Source organism: Trachypithecus francoisi, unplaced genomic scaffold, assembly GCF_009764315.1.
Source record: "Trachypithecus francoisi isolate TF-2019V2 unplaced genomic scaffold, Tfra_2.0 Lachesis_group3, whole genome shotgun sequence".
NCBI classification, from domain to species: Eukaryota; Metazoa; Chordata; class Mammalia; order Primates; family Cercopithecidae; genus Trachypithecus; species Trachypithecus francoisi.
The window spans coordinates 12,974,652-12,994,074 of record NW_022681468.1 but is presented as its reverse complement, the minus strand read 5'-3'; the positions used below and the strand labels follow the sequence as shown (position 1 = coordinate 12,994,074).

General features: G+C 50.0%; 1 long non-coding RNA gene across 1 annotated transcript; it reads right to left on the bottom strand.

Moving 5' to 3' along the window:
- Positions 1-10,066: 10,066 nt before the first annotated feature.
- Positions 10,067-14,511, bottom strand: LOC117071411. Its single transcript, XR_004432286.1, has 3 exons — positions 14,273-14,511; positions 13,320-13,461; positions 10,067-10,726 (listed from the first exon to the last, which is right to left on the bottom strand). It is a non-coding gene; the product is annotated as an uncharacterized LOC117071411 (long non-coding RNA).
- Between the last annotated feature and the right edge of the window lie 4,912 nt (positions 14,512-19,423).

The following is a 19,423-nucleotide window of genomic DNA, read 5'->3' as shown; positions in this document are numbered from 1 at the left end:
TCAAGGAAACGCTCTCTTATCCCCTTCCTTCTCCTCAATCATCCCCTCCTCTCCCTTCCCTTCCTTTTTACCAAAAACCCACTGGACAGTGGCACCATCTAGACCAGAAAAGCAAAGACTGTGGAGCTGCTCTGGGCTCCGCCCTCTCCCAGATGCTGGGGTCCTCTGGGCTCCAGCCCGTCCTTTGCCTCCTTTTCTTTTTGGAAAATTCAACAAATACAGAAAAATCCTAAAAGGAAAATGACAACACCCCATATCTCCACTGCTCTAAATTAACCACCGTTAACATGAGACATTAATATGCACTCAGATGTGGCATTTTCGCTTCTAGACATTTTTTAAGGAAAAACCACTCTCCTCTTTGTTATTAAACAGGACACGTGCACATTTTAAGAAAGTCAAATGATCAGGAAAGTAAAGGGAACCAACCACTGTCACCCAGAATTTGCCGCTGCTATTTTGGTGTCTTTGCTGGTAGTCATTTTGCTATGTGCAAATTAAAGAAATGAGACAAATAGCATATACGTCTATTCTCTTTAAAAAATTAGAATTCTACAAGACAGTTAGAAGCTCCTTTGTCCACCCACTTTATTCCCCTGAGCCCGAGGAAACCACGGCTCTCAGCCTGTGGCTGCCCTTGGAGCCCATCGAAGGCACCTTTACACACAGTTATGATTCCAGAGAAAACACGCGGCGTCATTTTGTGCTTTGTTTCTATCGTGCTGTCCCTATCATTTTCAGCTTGCTTTGTCCTCTTAATCTGTTCTGAACTCTGTTTTCATTGCTCCCTACATACTGAATTCTCCCACTCTCCTCCCTTCTCCCTCCCCTCCTCATCGAGGCTCCCTCCTCTCCTGTCCTTCCCTCATGGCCCTGGGTGGAGAACATGCCTGCTGCCACCGAGGCCCACCTCCGAGCTGCTCCGCCTCCCAGCTGCTCCGCCTCGGCCTGTGTTCTCCTTTGGTGCTTATCTGCTTCTGCTATCATATTATGAAGCAAGTATCTGTTCTTTGCCTCTCTGTTCTTGGCGCCTAGCCCAGTGGTGCTCATACTGGAGTGAGACTTGTGTAGGGGTTGACTTGTGTGCCCCAGAAAGATAAGCTGAAGTCCTAAGCCAGTACTGTGAACGTGACTTTACTTGAAAATAAATGCAGTGAAGTTAAGGTGAGGTCATAAAGGATTTGGGTGGGCCTTACATTCTTTACAAGAGAAAGGAAAGAGATTTGGATACAAAGACACAGACTATGCCTCTATGCAGGCAGAGAGTGGAGTCACTGCAGCTCTAAGCCAAGGAGGGCAGAGAATTGCTGGCAACCACCAGAAGCTAGGAGAGAGGCAAGGAAAAATTTTCCTCTAGAGCCTCCAGAGAGAGCTCGGCCCTGCTCACACCTTGATTTTGGTCTTCTGGCTTCCAAAACTGGGAAAGGATAAATTTGTCATACCTGGTTATGGCGGACCTAGGAAACGAATTCAGCTTGTTATGCCGCAAAAACTGATGCAGCCACTGATGGGTTACATGCTACCTGACCAGGGCCAATGAGACTGTGCAGGACAGCCAGCCCCAAAAGCCACTTCCTCTTCTTCCTAAGCAGATGGCCAAGCTCAGCATGGCCATGTGACTGGGGCCAACTTAATCCCGTAGGAGGTGGAGGGGCAGCAGCTGGGAAGAAGTGGGCAAGTCACCTGTCTGTTTTTCTTTTCCCTTCCACAGGCTGGATGCATGTGCCATGGTCTGCAGGGCCATGAGCAGCAAATTGAGGCCTGCAGGACGAGTGTGGCCTGTGGTCCTGTTTTTACCCAACCCACAAGTTAAGAACTGAGTTATTTCATTTTGTCTGTTTGTTTTCTGAAGCGTAGTTTCACTCTTTTGCCCAGGCTCGAGTGAAGTGGCCAGATCTTGGCTCACTGCAACCTCCACCCCCCGGGTTCAAGCAATTCTCCTGCCTCAGCCTCCCGAGTAGCTGGGATTACAGGTGCCCACCACCATGTCCAGCTAATTTTTGTATTTTTAGTAGAGACAGAGTTTCACCATGTTGGCCAGGCTGGTCTCGAACTCCTAACCTTGAGTGATCCACCCACCTCGGCCTTCCAAAGTGCTAGGATTACAGCGTGAGCCACCATACCTGGCCAAGAATGGTTTTTACACTTTTAAAGTATTGTGATAGAAGAAGGAAGGAAAGAGAGAAAGAGAGGAAGATAGAAAAAGGAAGGAAGGAAGGAAGGAAGGAAGGAAGGGAGGGAGGGAGGGAGGGAGGGAAAGAAAGAGAAAGAAAAAGAAAGAAAGAAGGAAGGAAAGAAAGAAAGAGAAAGAAAGGAGAGAAAAAAAGTGAAAGGAAGAAAAAAGAGAGAGAGAAAGAAAGAAAGAGAAAAAAGAAAGAAAAAAGAGAAAGGAAGAAAAGAAAGAAGAAAGAAAGAGAGAAAGAGAAAGAAAGAGAGACCCTCAAAGCCTAAAGTGTTGACTCTCTGGCCCTTTCCAGGAAAAATCTGCAGACTCCTGCCCTAGGGGACGGTGAACCACAAGACAGAATGAGTCAGGTCCTTGAGCAACCACATGGAGAAATGACCAGAAAGGCCCACCACAGATATTACATGACAGTGAAATGCAGTGTTATAGTCCGAGCTGTTACAACAGAATTTGAGGTCTATTTGTCATTGCAACTTAGCCTTGCCTAACTCGTACAGAGACAAGGTGAGATTTTCACTTAGACTTCTGGGAAAGAGATTATTTTTGCCACCTACATGTACACCCTGAAACCAAGCAGGCCCAAAACTGGTTCCCCATCCTGCTACAAGCGAATCCTGGGACATAAGCCTGCTGAGGGAAGGCTTGTGGCAGAATTAGACAGCAACCTGATTCCGATGACATTGTTTGAACCCTGGAGCCAGCTGTACCTGCAGCTGACCCTACCGTCTTAGCTTACAAGAGCCACTGACTTCTCTTTTACTTAAGACAGTTTGAAACTGTTTGTTACGTTCAAACAACAATATTCCTAACCTAGTTTGGTATTATGAGAGCAATAACTTTAAATCTGCTGTCATTCATTCAGAAAAGGAATACATCATTCACAGACTTTGGTGTTTTAAGTGCTAGCACTTATTCATACAATGAATGAGATAAGATGAGACACATCTCCTAATAAATAGAAATTCACAGGGTGTGCTTGTCACAGCTGCTCTGGAACCACAATACTGACTTCAGGAGCAGGAGATGACAGTAGGAGATACCACTTAAGAGTCTGTCTTTTTTTTTCTTTTTTATTATACTTTAAGTTCTAGGGTACATGTGTACAACGTGCGGGTTTGTTACATATGTGTACATGTGCCATGTTGGTGTGCTGCACCCATTCAGTGGTCATTTACATTAGGTATATCTCCTAATGCTATCCCTCCTCCCCCAACCCCACTCCCCATGCAGCTGATAAAAGTGACAAGCTCATTCACAGCCTAATGTGGGCTAATGGCTAAAACAAATGAAGGGGGAAAAGCAAGGGTGGAGCTGTGGTCAGATGGTGGTGTGTGCTCCCATTTGTGTACAAACAAGCGTCCTTAAGACGGGAAGCGTCAGGGAATGTCTATACCACTGCTTGGAGCTACCCATCTTTGGAAGGAGACACCAGGAACTGGAAACAGCGGCTGCTTCCAGGAGGGTCCCTGGAGGCTGGGGCCGGGGAGGGAGTGAGACTCTTTTTGCTATATATGCTTTTGCATCTTGACAGAATGCAGCTGGGGTAAATGCATGTTGTAACTCTCCCCGGCCACGGGGGCAGATGGAGGCCCTAGTGGCAAGAGGAAGCCCAGGTTTTGGGATCCGAGACTTGTGTGTAACCCATGACCATGAATGATCGCCCAGAAATGAACCAGCGCGGGCCACCTCTCAGGCATCTCAGCTCATGGACAAGTCACACTGCTGGGGTCAGAGAGGCCAGGGCTTCTCACTAAGTCAGACGCGACCCAGAAAGACCAAAATGTCCTTGATCAAGAAGCTGAAAATAGTTGCTATGACACATCACACATGATGGACATGTCCTGCGGCCCCAGCAGGGCCTCTGGGATGTGGCCCCCGTTCAGGAGGCTGAGGAGCGACAGGGGGCAGAGCCAGAGGACAGGCTGTCCTGTGTCTTCATCTCGGGGCTGCCCTGGGCAGGGCCGTCCTCCAGGCGGGAGCTCCTGCTCGGATGCTGTCGTAGAAGAGGTGCCTCCGTCCTCCGCAGGGGAGGCAGCTGCCCATGGCCTCTCAGTTTCCTGCATCTTCTGGAGACAGAGGCTGAGCTGCTGTGTGCCCCGTTCAGTCCACATGTGAGACAAGCTCTGGTGCTGAGGCTCAGCCCTTTGAGAACAGGAGGCCTGGCTCTTTGGAAGTGGTGGCGGCGAGGAGCATAGACTGGCAGGTGAATGCTGGGTTCCTTACAGACCATAACAGGGCCACAAAAAAAGGCCAATGTCCAGGCCAGGCCTTGTGCAGAAGCAGGGTTCACAAGGAGAGAGGGTGGGGCCTTCCTGCCTGCCTCAGCTCCTCTCCCATCTGAGGGTCCCTGGGGGCTGTGTCCCCCACAGGCATTTCCTTCAATCTCCAAAGGGTCCTCTTCCACCCGGAACTGCTGCTTGCCCCACCTCAGAGCACACCAATTCAGTCCCCCTCACTGGGCCGGGCCTCGCTTCTCCACCCAGGGTGTGGAAGAGACTAACGAAGTCTCTTTCAAGGATGACCCATACATTTGTCTGCCCTCGAACTCAAAATCCTCTGCAGGCTTGAACATGAAAAGCCATCGCCATCCTCACTCCCTGGGACTAGCCCCCCATCCCTGTCTGTTCCTTTGGCAGGAGAGGCAGCTTCCCCAGGCGCACCCCAACAGGATGTCAGGTGGGACTGGACCAGCTGACATCAGGAGTGACTAGCTGACACTCCACTGCCCACCTTCCACTCCCGCCACATTAAGTACCAGGGCACACAGTAGGTGCTCAGTTTGAGCTACTGTTAATAAACTACTGGCTGACATCAACTGAGCGCTTACTGAGGCCAGAACCATGGTGTGGCCTTCCGCGTGTGCCACAGTGAGCTGACCTCTGAGCCTTGAGCCAAGCCCAAGTCCCGCAAAGTACCCAGGAGGAAGGACTCCGCCCCACTGGCTGGGTGACCCTGGACCAGGCCTCCATCTCTGCACCACAGTCCCCCATGTGGAAAACAATGTGTCAGGAAGATTATCCTAAGATGTCAGGAAGATTGTCCTAAGATGCACAGTCATGAAAAGGCATTCTTTAGCTGCCGCTGCGGTACTGACCTGCCCCACACCTGAGCGTTTGCTAGGGAAAGGCTCTCCACCCTGAGTCCACGAGAATTTGGGTGCTTGCTGTCTCTGATTGCCAAGCTCCTCTCCTGAAATGGCAACAACCTCTGTCTGCCTGAAATATGTACAAACACATTGCCGTCCCAAGGCGAAGCTGGGTCAGCTTAACTTGCTGTTTGCTTAGCTTGCTTCTCAAGGGGGTCCGAGGGTGGTGATGACATCAGGGCAGGGATTGTGATCTTAGGGCCACTGTAGGAAGAGGCATCCCCAGCTTCTGGGGAGGGAGAGGGAGGAGGGGCTACTACAGAAAGGTGAAAACCCAGAGGGAAGGCCTTGGGGCTGTGGAAGCCCTGAGGGGTTCATCAATCTTGGATGGGGCAGGGGGTGGTCTAGAGTGTTTTCTGGAGTGAGCAGTACTTAGACTGGGTCTCAAAGGATGAGTAGGAGTTTGCCAGAAAAGAAGTAGGGATGTAGCTGTAGGTGGAGGGCAGGACACTTACAAAGGTGGAAAAATAAAGGACAGCATGGGGACTCCCGGGACCTAAAGTGAACTGTCTGGCCATGTATGTCTGTCCCTGCTCTCCGGACAACTTCAGAAAACTGGCATATGGGCTGGGAGTGGGGGTGGTGGAGGGAGGTGAGGCTGGAGGTGGCAGGAGCACTGTCTTTCTTCTCTTCCCAGGGTTGGCCACCTGCCCCCAGCTGCAGACCAGCCCCATACTAGGCCTGAGGCCCAAAGGTCACCTTGCTCAGGAATCTGTCTGCCATAATGAAGGAGCCGCCACCCCCTCCCCTAACACCATCTCCTTCTGCTGCCTCACTTCCAGGCTCTGCCCCATCTCACCAGATTCCTGCAGCAACCCTGCACTGGTTCACAGCTTCAGCCAAACCCCACCCTCCACATGGCCCTGGACGACCTTCCTCGTGGCGTCCTTCACTTGTGAAGAGCCCCTCAAGGAGGCAAGACCACCTTCAGGATGTGATGGACGCACTCACAGGCAGGAGGGGAGGCAGATGGGACCAGACCGTGATGCTCCCTCCAGGAGACAGGGACAGTTCAAGTCAAGGGCACCTAGGACCTCCGTGATGCCGGATCCCAGGCTGTGGCTGCACCTGACCCCACAGCAGCATCAGCCAAGCTTGATCCCGCACTGCTCATGAGGCTGCTTCTCCACTTGATTGCTGAACACAGGGATCACTCCTGGTTTCACTCCTTGTTCTCCTTTACTTCCTCCATCCAAGCACATCCAAATGTTGTCTGCAGTAGGAATGAGGTCCAGCCCCTTCTTGTCCCTCATCCCTGAGGCAATCTCCTAACAGTGGAGGGAGGCTTCGCCTAACTGACTCCATTTTGCCTCTGCCCTCATAGTAACACCTTTCAGGTAAAACTTATGAAATCCATGGCCCGTGGGCCCCATGCGGCCTAGGAAGCTTTGAACACAGCCCAACACAAATTCATACACTTTCTTAAAACACTATTAGATTTTTTTTGTGATCTTTTTAAAGACCATCAGCTATCATTTGTGTTCGTGTATTTTATGTGTGGCCTAAGACAATTCTTCTACTTCCAATGGGCTCAGGGAAGCCAAAAGATTGTGGACACCCCTGCTTTAGGTTAAAAGCTTCTGCTGGCAGGGAGTGGTGGCTCCCGCCTGTAATCTCAGCACTTGGGGAGGCCGAGGCAGGCAGATCACCAGGTCAAGAGATTGAGACCATCCTGGCTAACATGGTGAAACCCCATTTCTACTAAAAAAAAATACAAAAAAATTAGCCATGTGTGGTGGCAGGCGCCTGTAGTCCCAGCTACTCGGGAGGCTGAGGCAGGAGAACAGCGTGAACACAGGAGGCGGAGCTTACAGTGAGTGGAGATCCATCCGGCCACTGCACTCCAGCCTGGGCGACAGAGCGAGACTCCGCCTCAAAAAAAAAAAAAAAAAAAAGCTTCTGCTTAGCTTTGCATGTGGCTAATTACTTGCAGTTCAACTTTAAGAATGATAACAGCCCCTTTCTCAAAACTAACTCCTGAGGAGCTAAGGACTTGTACACATGAGGAATAGTATTTCATTAAAGATTTATAGGAACACCGTGGCCTGACCTACTTCATCTGAACCAAAGTCAACAGACCAAGAACAAAGATATTTCACAACCTCCTCAGACCCTTGCTCACACCCACATGGCTGTGGTCATCGGTCGCTTCTTGACCTCAGCCCTCTCCTCTTCCCTCTTCCCTTGACATTAAAGGGAGCCTGAAACTGCTACTAACTTAAGGAGGTTCTTTAGGACACGAGTCCACCACCTTCTTGGTTTGCTGGCTCTCCGAATGAAGTTGCTTTCCTTAGCCCAACACCTTGCCTCTCAACTTACTAGACTTACTGGCTGTTGAGCGATGACTGGTGTGAGCTTGGATTCAGCTAGACTCTCATCCTGGCCTTAGATGCCTCCCCACTGTGGACTCCCACACCTGACCTCTCTCTGAGGATCCAAACTCAAATTTCATTTTCTTTTCTGTTTATTTATTTATTTGAGATGGAGTTTTGCTCTGCCGCCCAGGCTGGAGTGCAGTGGTGCGAACTTGGCTCACTGCAACCTCTGCCTCCCGGGTTCAAGCAATCCTCCCACCTCAGCCTCCCAAGTAGCTGGGATTATAGGCATGCACCATCACGCCCACCTAATTTTTGTATATTTTGTAGAGACAGAGTTTTGCCCAGGCTGGTCTCGAACTCCTGAGCTTGAGCTATCCTCCCACTTCGGCCTCCCAAAGTGCTGGGATGACAGGTGTGAGCCGCAGCGCCTGGCCCACACTCAGATTTCTAACTGCCTACGTGACACTGCACGTGCACTGCTAATCAGCACCTCTGATTTCTGGTGACCAGAACGGAACTTTGGATTCCCTCCTCAAAGCTGGCTTCTCCCACAGTCCCCCTTCCCTTAGAAAACAGCCCTCTTGTTTACCCAGTGGCTCGGATCAAAATCAAGGGGTTACCTTTGATTTCTCCCTCTCTTGAACGCCTCACGCTCACCTTTGTCCAAGGAGCTCTACCTGTAAGGTCCTCGCCCTCATGCCAGGCTCCAGCTTGACATTCAGGTCTCAGCTACAGTGTCCCCAGGAGCCTCCCCCGACCTGTCCGTGGCCCTGTTGAATCCTCTGCATGGGGTCCATCGCTGCTGGCAGCTCTGGATCTAGGGCCTTCCTGGGGTCCTGCCACGTCCCTGCCTCCAGGAGAAGACCCGGCACTGAGCAGCTGCTCCAGGTGGGTTTGCTGGGGAGCAGGTGGAGGGCCCAGGAGTGCTCAGGACTGGGAAGGGGACACTGCTTTGGAGGAGCAGGGTAAAGAGCTCAGGGAGAGAGAATGAGGGTGGGCGGTGGAGGGGACTGGCGGGAGAGGCCACGTGCCAGACCCCTGGGCTGATGCTGCTGCAGCCCTCAGGGCACCCTCTTGGAATGCTGTCTTCGACTCCAGCCTTTGCTTTCACCGTGGCCACAAGCCTCCTGTGCCACCATGTACTCACATTCTGATTGAAGCCCCTCTCTTCACTATCGCTGAAAGCAGCACTGCCGATGACCTCTCTGCATGTGTGGACTGGCTCAAGTCCTTGGCCCCGCCCCCTCATGCAGCATGGTAATCATCTGTGTCTGGGTCTCACTTGCCCTTGGGGTGCATCCTCCCTGAGGTCCTGAGAGCCCAGCTTCCCCACCCCTGTCAACATGAAACCATTGACCAGCTCCTCCCGGGGCTCCAGACTCTGCAGTTGGAAGAGGCAGAAGTGCCCTCTGCTGGCCACTGGCTGGCTCCCTGCACCCCAGAGCAACAATCAGGACTTGAGAGATGAGAAGCCAAGCTCAGCCCTTGCCCCTAACTCTTCTCATCCTCCTCAATCCCACCCATCGCCCACCCTGTGTTCCCCCAAATGCACGTCTCCCCTCCTGGAACCCACCTCTTCAAATCTTCAAATCTCTTCTTCCACTGGTTCATCCATACCCAATATACCCCATCCACACCCCCATCATCTTTAAGACTCAAGTTAGTGTCACTTCCTCCAAGAAGCCTCCCCTGACTTCATCCAGAGGAACTGGCCTCACCTGCCTTCTGCGCTTGCCGTCCTCACGAGGACACCCCTCACAGCTTCTGCCACACTGCGCAGTCCTCATCTGTCCATCTGCCTCTCCTTGCAGACGACTGCACTCCCTGGGGCTGGGGACAATGGCCCTGATGTCCTCAGCACCCAACGCAGACCTGTGCAAGGCAGAGGCTCACACGGAAAATGTTTGCTGAATGAAGTCAACTAACTTCAGAGGTTCTGAGCAGGACTGTTCTGAGGTGGGTGCCCTGGAGCAAAATCCAATATACATATTGGGGAACAAAAACAATATACATAAATGTGTGCTCATTAAGAAATATTTCAAACAACAGATATGTTTACAAACTAAAAAATGAAACCCTTTTCAATTGTTTCCCAGCCTACAACTTTTCATAAATCACTGCTATTCTCAACGTAGGGTGTGTTCATCCCAAACCTTCCCAAGCATTCCCTTTGACTTTATTTTAACTTTCTTCTTTTTTGTTTTTAACATAAATGGGGTAACACAGTATATATAATTGTATCTCTTTTTTTTCATGAAAAGATCCATCTTGAGGTCCTTCTAAGTCAGCAACTGTAGGTTTATGTCATTCTTTTTAGTGGCTGCAAAGCATACAGTACCCCAGTTCCTCCACAGTGTCTAAACCCGAGGCTTGTCAATTATACCTTGGTAAAAATGGGGACGAATGCCAGGTGTTTAGTTTTTTGATTTGTTGGCTTTTTATTTTATTTTATTTTTTTTGCAGTTACAAACAACATTTCTGCAACCATCTTCCTGCTCGACTCTTTGTGTCCATGTGCACATATTTCTCTAGAACTGACTCTTAGAAGTGGAAATGTTGAGTCTGAGAGCATATTTCACATTCTAATGATACTAGCAAACTCCCTTCAAAAAATGGATCCCAACTGACACTCACATCAACAATCCATACATGTCTCTTTCTTTCCACATTCTTGACAGCACTGGGTGTTATTAGACTTTAAAAGTTTTTTGACACATCTAATCATCTCAACCTTCAAATCCAGCTTAACTCTGATTAAAGTGGGTATTTCGAGAAGCCCTTAGAAAACAGAGCTTTGGAAAGGGTGCATGGTAGAGAGATGAGCCTCTAGCCTCCCAGAACAGCAGCTGGTAGCTCCACTTCCTTTTCCTTTTCCAGGGAAGGAAAGTCCCTCCCAAAACCCTTGGTCCTGGAGTCACAGCCCAAGCCCCTCAGCAGTTCTCTCAGGAGCAGAGGGTGTCCTGCGTCAACCAGAATCTCCACCTAGGTGGATTTGCTTCTGGCAACATCTCCAGTTTGAATGTGATCCCAGGCAATACTTAAGGAAGCAGCTCCCTCCTGTTCGCTGAAAAATGCTGCCTGCAAGGGAGGATATGCCTTTGGGAGAACTGGAGAATTACAAACTCAGTTATGCACAGTGAGACCAGGAGAGTATGAAACAAAGTGTATGTCCTGCAAGAACCACAGGTTTTGGAGGTGTTAAGAGTGGCCTGCTGGGCCCACAGAGGGGGCTGCTGGAGCATCAGGGGGTGCTCACCTCTTATTCCACTCCCTCCCCCCTAACCCTAGACTAGAAGGAATCTATTTGGAGAATGACACTTGGAAAGAGCTTGCCATTTGTGTTGCCTAAAAAGATCTAGAGAAAGGTACCACGGGGCATTTCCAACATTCAAACAGCATCCATTCATCCCAGATTCCGAGGTCCTTCTGGTCAGCACAAGGCGGGTCCACAGACACCTGGGATTGTGTCTGCAGACTTTAATCTCCTAAGAGCCCAGGGATGGCCTCCAGGGCTTGCTGGCTTGCCTGCCTTCCTGTTTTTATCCTAATAGGCCTTATACAAAGACTTTAAAATGACTCATGGGAAAAGCCAAGCTAGGGAAGAGGGCTCTGGAGTCAGCCACCAAGTGGAAGACAGTGGGAGGTCCACAGGGACGTTCATCGGTGACCCAGGAACCTGAGTGGTCTCAAAAACGCATCCGCAGGAAAGTCAGCACAAGGAAAGTGGGTGCTGGGGGACACAGAATGGACGCTTACTGGAGAACACCCTGGGAAAGAGAAAAACACTGGTGCTAAAAGACATCCCCAAAATGGGCATGGTATTTAATTTCCAACCTGCTTCCATTTCTATGCACTCAGACATTCTTTCCTCCGATGACGAAGGCGGAGTAGGTTTTATTATTCGTATTTACAGATGCCCAGAGAAGGGGAGTCCTCCCAGGTAGCACCCCTGACCCAGAAGCAAGGGTCCTCCTCTCAGTTTCTTAGGAACTTGTGGGCCTTATTTGCCTGGCCAACTATTTTGCATTCTTCAGGGCTCACATCAGCCTCCAGAGCTGTCCCCAAGGCCCCTACTATCAGCCCTTCTGCTTGTGTCCAACTGACACTCTGCACCATGTCCTGTCATTGTGTGCTGTAACTCTGTCATCTTCTGGCTACACAGTAGGTAAACTCCTCTCCCACCTCCTCCACCTCCCTTGGCCTGGCCTCTCCCACCCAGTGTGGCTGAGCAGAAGTTTGTGGAATAGCTGGATGGGAGTGTCAGTAGACGCTAAGGGACAACTGGACAATGTCACTGCAACCCTGAACCCAAAGTAAGCCAGGGTGCCTCAAATGTGCACCACCTGCCTGGCAAAACCACCATGGGGTTCTGAGGATCCCAGTTCTACTCAGGAAAAGGAGAAAGACAATCCTGGGATCCAGGAGGAAGGTGGAGGTGGAGAAGGAAAAGGAACCGGGGTCTGGAATGCCTCAGAGGTGCTGCCACAGGGAGGGAAGGGGCAGGGCAGGGCAGGGCAGGGGCTACCGGCCTAGGCGACTTCCAGAACGGATAGAAGGGCTCCTTACATCGGAAGCACGGAGGCCCCGAGCAATTCCAAGGGCTCCCTCTTGTGGCCATTTGAGGCCAAAGCGGAGTGTTCAGAGGTGAATCTTGCATTTTCCTCTTAGCCAAGGGTGCAGAAAATGGGTTCAGAAGAGAGAGGAGGAGCACTGGTCTTGGAGTCAGGACTTGTGTCCTGACCATGCCACTAATTCACCAGCTTGCTTTGGGCAAACCACTCCACCTCTCAGCCTCGGTTTCCTCATCTGGTTAATGAAGTGGTCTGCCTGGCACCATGGTTCACGCCTGTAGTCCCAAAGATTTTGAGGCCAAAGCAGAAGGATGACTTGAGGCCAGGAGGTTGAGATCAGCCAGGGCAACATATCAAGATCCTGTCTCTACAAAATAAAAAATAAAAAATACCTGTTTACATAATCCCAGCACTTTGGGAGGCCAAGGTGGGTGGATCACGAGGTCAGGCAAACTTTGAGACCAGCCTGGCCATTATGATGAAACCCCATCTCTACTAAAAAATACAACAACAACAACAAAAATTAGCTGGGTATGGCGGCACATGCCTGTAGTGCTACTTAGGAAGCTGAGGCATAAGAATCACTTGAACCCAGGAGGCGGAGGTTGCAGTGAGCCAGGATCACGCCACTGCACTCCAGCCTGGGCAACAGAGTGAGACTCCATCTCCAAAAAAAAAAAATTTAGAATTAGCCAGCATGGTGGGGCGCAGCTGTAATCCCAGCTACTCAGGAGACTGAGGTGGGAGAATTGCCTGAGCCCATGAGTTCGAGGTTACAGTGAGCCATGATCATGCTACAGCACTCCAACCTGGGTGACAGAGCAAGACACTGTCTAGAAACAACAAACTAAGAGGGTTGGATGAGATGAATGACTCTCACAAATGGGAGTGCTGGGATAAACATTCTGCACGTGTTACTTTAGCCTCTCCCAATGACATGGCAGGACTTTGGCTTTGGGATGACAATGACATTGATGGGTTGTTCCTGTGCTTAGCTCCATAGCACAGGCCAGCTCTGAGCTGAGCACTCCACATGTGATGGCAGGCAGGTGCCACACACAGAGGAAGAGGCTGGGGGTCAGAGAGGTTACGTGACTTACCCTTGGTCACCCAGCTGGTGAGTGGCAGAACGGGACCTGAAGCTAGGTTTATGGCTCCAGAGCTCCTCACTTTCCTCACCCATGGTGTTTCTCATGGTTTCTAAGGTCCTTTTCATCTCCAACTATCTGTGATTCAAGGTGTCTGATGAAGAAAAGAGATTCACAGGAGAGAGTATTGTCTTGGCACGTAGATAAGATAAAAACCAAAGAGACAGTTGACAGGACAGTCAGGCCTAGAGCAACCTCACAACCAAAAAGCACGGTCTTTACAGGAGAAGAAATTGTGACCACCACTCAATTAGCCATCAAAACTGTTTTCTGGGCCACTAAGGAGCATGAGAAAGGGCACCACTGTCTGAAAACACATTGAACTAAAATATCAGACTTGTTAAATAAACTTTGAAACTGTCCACACTAAGCTTGCTGCCTCTGAGCAGACTGGAAGTTCTTGAACATCCATCCATTTATCCATCTGTCCAACCATCCATCCATCCATCCATCCATCCATCCATCCACACATCCATCTATCTGCCCACCCATCTCCCCATGCCTCCATCCATCCACCCATCCATTCAATTGCTACTTATCTACTTATCCATCCAACCTGTCCATCCAGTCATCCACTTCCCCATCCATCCATCCACCCACCCATCTTCCCATCTATCCATCCATCCATCCATCCATCCATTTACCCATCCATCCAACCCTAAAGCCAAAGTAAGCAAGGGTGCCTCCTCGCTTACTTTGTGCACCCTCATCTACCCATCCATTCATCCATCTGTCTGTTTATCAAACATTGCTGAGCCCTGAGCTACTGGTGCCTTATTCTCAAGAGCTGCTAATTAGATATTATGTGTCTCAGACATGTAGGCCAAAAAAGCACAGAAATGTGTTGCATTAATTATCTATTGCAACAGATTGCTTAGCAGCTTGAAACAACAAGTGTGGATTACCTCACACAGTATCTGTGGGTCAGGAGTCTGGGAGTGGCTGAGCTAGGCTCAAGGTCTCTCATGAGGTTGAACTTAAGATGTTGACCGGGAATGGAGGATGTGCTTCCAGAATAGCTCGCTTACCTGGCTACTGACAGGAGACCTCAATTCTCTACTGGCTTTTGGTTCAAGTCCTCTCAGCTCCTCATTACATGGGCCTCTCCTCGGGGCTGCTTGAGCATCCCCACAACATGGCAGCTGGCTTCCCCTAGAGCTGATCCAAGAGAGAGCAAGGAGGAAGCTGCTGAGCCTCTTGTGACCTCATCTCTAAAGTCACAGATGGTCACTTCATATCAATCTCTCCACTAGGAGAGTCACTAAATCCAGACCACACTAAGGGGAGGAGTATTAGGCTCCACTTGTTAAAGGGATGAGTAACACAGAGGTTTGAACATACTTTAAAACCACTGCATGTGTGGAAGGTGCTGAGATAGAGTGTGAAGGATACTGAGAGGCAAGAGGGAGAACGTGGTCAGTTCTACCTAGAATATAGAGGGAGTCAGAGAAGTAAAGCTCTAACGAAGCGATAATGAAAGAGCTAAGTTCTATCCTAGACCTGGAATGTGCCCTGAAATAACCCACCATCCCTTTCTGGGTCTCTGTGTTGTGGAAATAAATTGGGACCACCCAAAGGAGATCAAACAGAGGCCATTCATTGCGTGCTTGGTATGGCAAGGGAATTGGCCACTGTCACTTGCATTTGACAGAGACTCCCAGGCAGGCAGGGTGAGGGGAAGCATCATAGTGGAAAGGGAGAGGCCTCAGGTGTGCCCTGATTAGAGGTTGTTGGCATGGCAAAGCGGGAGGTGGCTAGCTGGAAGCCGGGCATCCTGTGATTTCATTAGGAACATATTTGGCTTTCTCTCATTGGTGTTGAGTTGGAAGCAGTAGTCAACAATAGGGAAGCTGACCAGGATTGACCGAGCCCTGACCATTCTGGGCACATTGCCACAGAGGTTTGGTTTGGCTTCCTGTGCTGCTTGCTGCAGAGATTGTGGGCCAGGGTTCTCTTTTCCTACACAGGCAGGCCATTGTCTGTTTGTCCATTTGGGGTGCTCCTCTGAAAATCAAAGGTTGGTTGGCTGAGCTCTGAGGTCCTGCGCAGCCCTCACATTCCGAGGATCTGGCTTCTTCACCTGGAAATGAGGTGTCCAGAGATGGAGATGTACTGGATGGAAAAAGGACTGGCCTGTCTGACGGGCTGCCATGCCAGAGGTGAGGCCTTGTGGACAAACTAGAGATGAAAGACAGGGAGATGCCTCGAATGGACCCTCCTTCCTGTGAGCACTCCCAGGAGTTTCCAATTCTCAGCAACCCACAGCATCCCAGCATCTTTGACTCTGGACCTTGAAGGCTACAGGTCACCTCAGGCGACTTCCCCAGTGCACACACCGATGCTTAAATCTGCATTACTATCTTCTCCCCAACTGGCAGTCTTATTCTTGCTTGATTGCCTCTGGAGACAACAAGTTTACTCTCAGTGGAAACGGGGTGTGACCCATCTGGTCTAGCACATGAGGTGGCTTCCAAGAAGGCTAGTACAGGTGCGGCATGCTCAGCCCCTGAACACCCATCCCACGACATCCTCCCCAGGCTGACCCTGCCCTTCCCTCTTCCCCTGTGCAACAGTGACTGAGGATTTGCCTCAGGAAGGCCCCTGGCAAAAAGAGAGGGGAAGGTTAGACGGGAACCCAGCCTTTTTCCAATGCCACCTCCATAGGGAAGCCTTTTTATCAGATTAGCAATGGTCAAGAGGAAACGGGACACAGGACTGGTAAATTTTGACGTGGAAACGGAGATGAGGAAAAACCTGTAAGTGCTCTTCAACTGTGATGTCATCGTTATGACAGCACAGACCTCCTAGTGTCCCCATCTCATCTGACGGTCACCCTCTCCCTGAAGGGCATGGCAGGGCCCCTCGTCCCAGGTGGCCCCTCCTAGGGTGTGATTCCACCACCTGCCTGCTTGCCCAAGCCTGCAAGTCTCCCTGAAATTTTCTTCTCCTTTGTGCCCTCATATCTGACCCTATAAAGTCTGTTTCCTAATGGGCACAGGAACCCATCCTTCTTGTCCCTCCCCTGCCACTGTCATGCAATAGTCATGCCCAGAGGCTGAGGCCCAGCAACCTGGGCTAAAATCCTGGCACTGACATGAACAAGTTGTGAGGCCTCTGGTGCCCGATCCTGCCTTGTTAAGCTCATCTCTCATCCTCACAGCGTCCCTTCCCCACCATCCAGCAGGATGAAGCCCAGCCTACCCTCCCTTCCTCTGTTCCTGAAGCCCAACCTACCCTCCCTTCCTCTGTTCCAGCCTCTGCCCCATCAGCCTGTCCCCCAGGTTCTGTCAAACCCAGCAGCCCACACAGAGGTCGGTGAGCAGAGGACTCTTTAGCCTAGCTCTGCTTGAAGGAGATAGAGGGGTGGGGGCTTGGTGAATAAATACACCAAACAGCCCGATGATCCAGGTCTATTCTGCATGGAATTAAAGTCACATGCGGATGCAGGCAGTAGCCCTGTAGGTGGGCTGCTGGGGTTTGTATCTGGCTCTGCCGTTTACTAGCTGTGACCTTCAACAAGTCACTTCGTCATTCTGTGCCTTAGCTTCCTCATCTTAAGATGGGCTGCTGATGGTATCTACTCACATGTTGTATGACAGATGGCCCTTCCCAGTGTGGGTGGGCATCATCCATTCTGTTCAGGGCCTGCATAGAACAGAAAGGTGGAGGGAGAGTGAGTTTGCTGTCTGCCTGTGACTGCTTGAGCTGGGACATCGATCTTCTACCCTCAGTGCTTCTGGCTCTCAGATCTTCAGATCTGAACTGGAATCTACACAGTGGGCTTTACTGGGTCTCCAGCTTGCGGAAGGTGCACTGTGGGACTTCTCTAGCTTCACAATCACGTGAGCCAATTCCTTCTAATAAATCTCCTGTGTGTGTGTGCACTGTTGGCTCTGTTTCTCTAGAGAACTCTGATTAACACACCACATGCTTAGAATAGTGGTTGGCACATAGTAGGTACTCAATGAGTATTAGCAAATATTACTATCTTACCTGGTTCCATAAATACCCTCCCACTGAAAAGGTGTTCCTTTGTGTCTCACCTTGGAAGTGACAGGGCCACCAAAAGCAATCCTTGCATGTTTCTCCAGGGGGCCTCTCTGGTCTCATCTGGTGTCTATGAGCTCAGTTGCACCAGGGACTCCAAGGCCAGGCCTGTGGGATGCTGAGAGAACTGGCCTCTTAGTGCTGAGTATGCCAGGATCCCTCTGATGGCTGCCACCTGCAGCCTCCTCTAGGCCCCTGCTGGCCAGGAGGTGTGGGAAGCTCTGGGTGCATACCAGTTTTGGGGATGAGGCTGGGATCAAGGAAAAAAGTATGTCTGCTTGTCTAGTAGGGTCTGCCTCCCAACTCTACATGACTCAGTTTAATTCAGTTAATTCCCAAAGCACTTCTGAGCTCCTACCCGAGCCAGTTGGACTGTCAGAGCCCCAGAAATAAGCCAGGCCCAGTCCCTATTTTTAAGATATTCTGCAGAGCCTGGATCTTTCTGCAGATGGGCTTCAGGGGTTTAAGTGGGGGCCTGCTGCCCCAGCCCACCCAAGTCACAACCACAGCTGATCCCTCCAACTCATCTCACATTTTGGTCTTCAGTGAGACAGTTGCTTAAAAGAAAATTTTGCTTCCTTTTTTCTTTTTCTTTTTTTTTTTTTTGAACAGCCTTGGAAATAGGGCTCATATTAAACGTGACCTTGACATACGAGTTTGATTCTGACAGAGAATGAGGGAGTGAAAGGAAAGAAGGCATTCCAGGTGGAGGAAACAGCTGAAGCAAAGGTGTGGCTATGTGCTTCTCAGAGGGGAAAGAGGGGCATTTATTGAAGATTTGCCCAGAGCCGAGTGTGAGTGAGCACCCGGATATTCAGCTCTCATGAGAGTCCTGCAAAGAGGATGCTATTATCCTCATTGGCAGATGAGGCTCAGAGAGGCAAAGTAAAGGTCAGGGCATAGACTTGGGAATTACACCCAGCTGGGAGATTTCCAGCACACACGTACTTTCTACTGCCAGAGGCTACTTGAGGGGAGGCAGACTTCCAAGCAGGTTTCATGCTGGGTGTGGCCAAGACGGACTCCCGTTGCTGGGCTTGAGTTAGCATGGCTCCCTGGTGTTGGAGCAGGCTCACTGGGCAAAGTTGGGCTAACAGGGAGGGCTTGGGGCTGTCATCATTCATGGCTACATGGACACGGATCAACCATTTATAATTAGAGTTATAACTTAAACAATCAACAAAAAAGACTTGATAAGTACCTTCACCTCCCAGCATACACACATCACATCTATTATTGCCACAAAGAGTTGGTGACCAAAGGAAGCTGGTTCAGAAGCCCGGCCCTGTGTTAACATCCCGTGGGGTCTGAGCAACATGGAAATACCCCGGGAACAGATAGATCTATTCTGTGTCCTCCCAAGGCCTCTGGAGTTCCTAGGATATTCATCTTATAAAGTGGTTGGTGGGAAATAAGCCATGAAAACAACAGAAACCTGATAGGTAGGTAAGTAGATAGATACAGGGACTGGATGGATGGATGGATGGATGGATGAATAGATTATACATACATATTCTATATATATTCTTTCTATATATTCTCTCTATATACATACTCTCTCTATATACATATTCTATATATATTCTCTATATATGTTCTAATAAACCTCCTTGTGTGTGTGTGAACTGTTGGTTCTGTTTCTCTGGAGAACCCTGATTAATACACCACATGCTTAGAATAATGGCTGGCACATAGTAGGTACTCAATGAGTATTAGCAAATATTACTATCTTATTTATAAGATATATATATGTGTATATATATAGAGAGAGAGAGAGAGAGAGAACATAGACAGGAAGGGAGGGGGCAAGACTTGGAGTTGCAAGGATACTGTCCCACAGTCTTGCCTAGCTGGACAGGACCAGGGTCAGCTAGGAGCAGGGAATGGACCGAGATGAGACAGAGCTGCTGCTGTCAGAACCAAGGGCCCAGGGGCTGCTCTGTGCGGGGGCTTCATCACCCTCCAAATAAAGGGTTCGAATGTACAACTAACATCCCCAAGCAGAGATC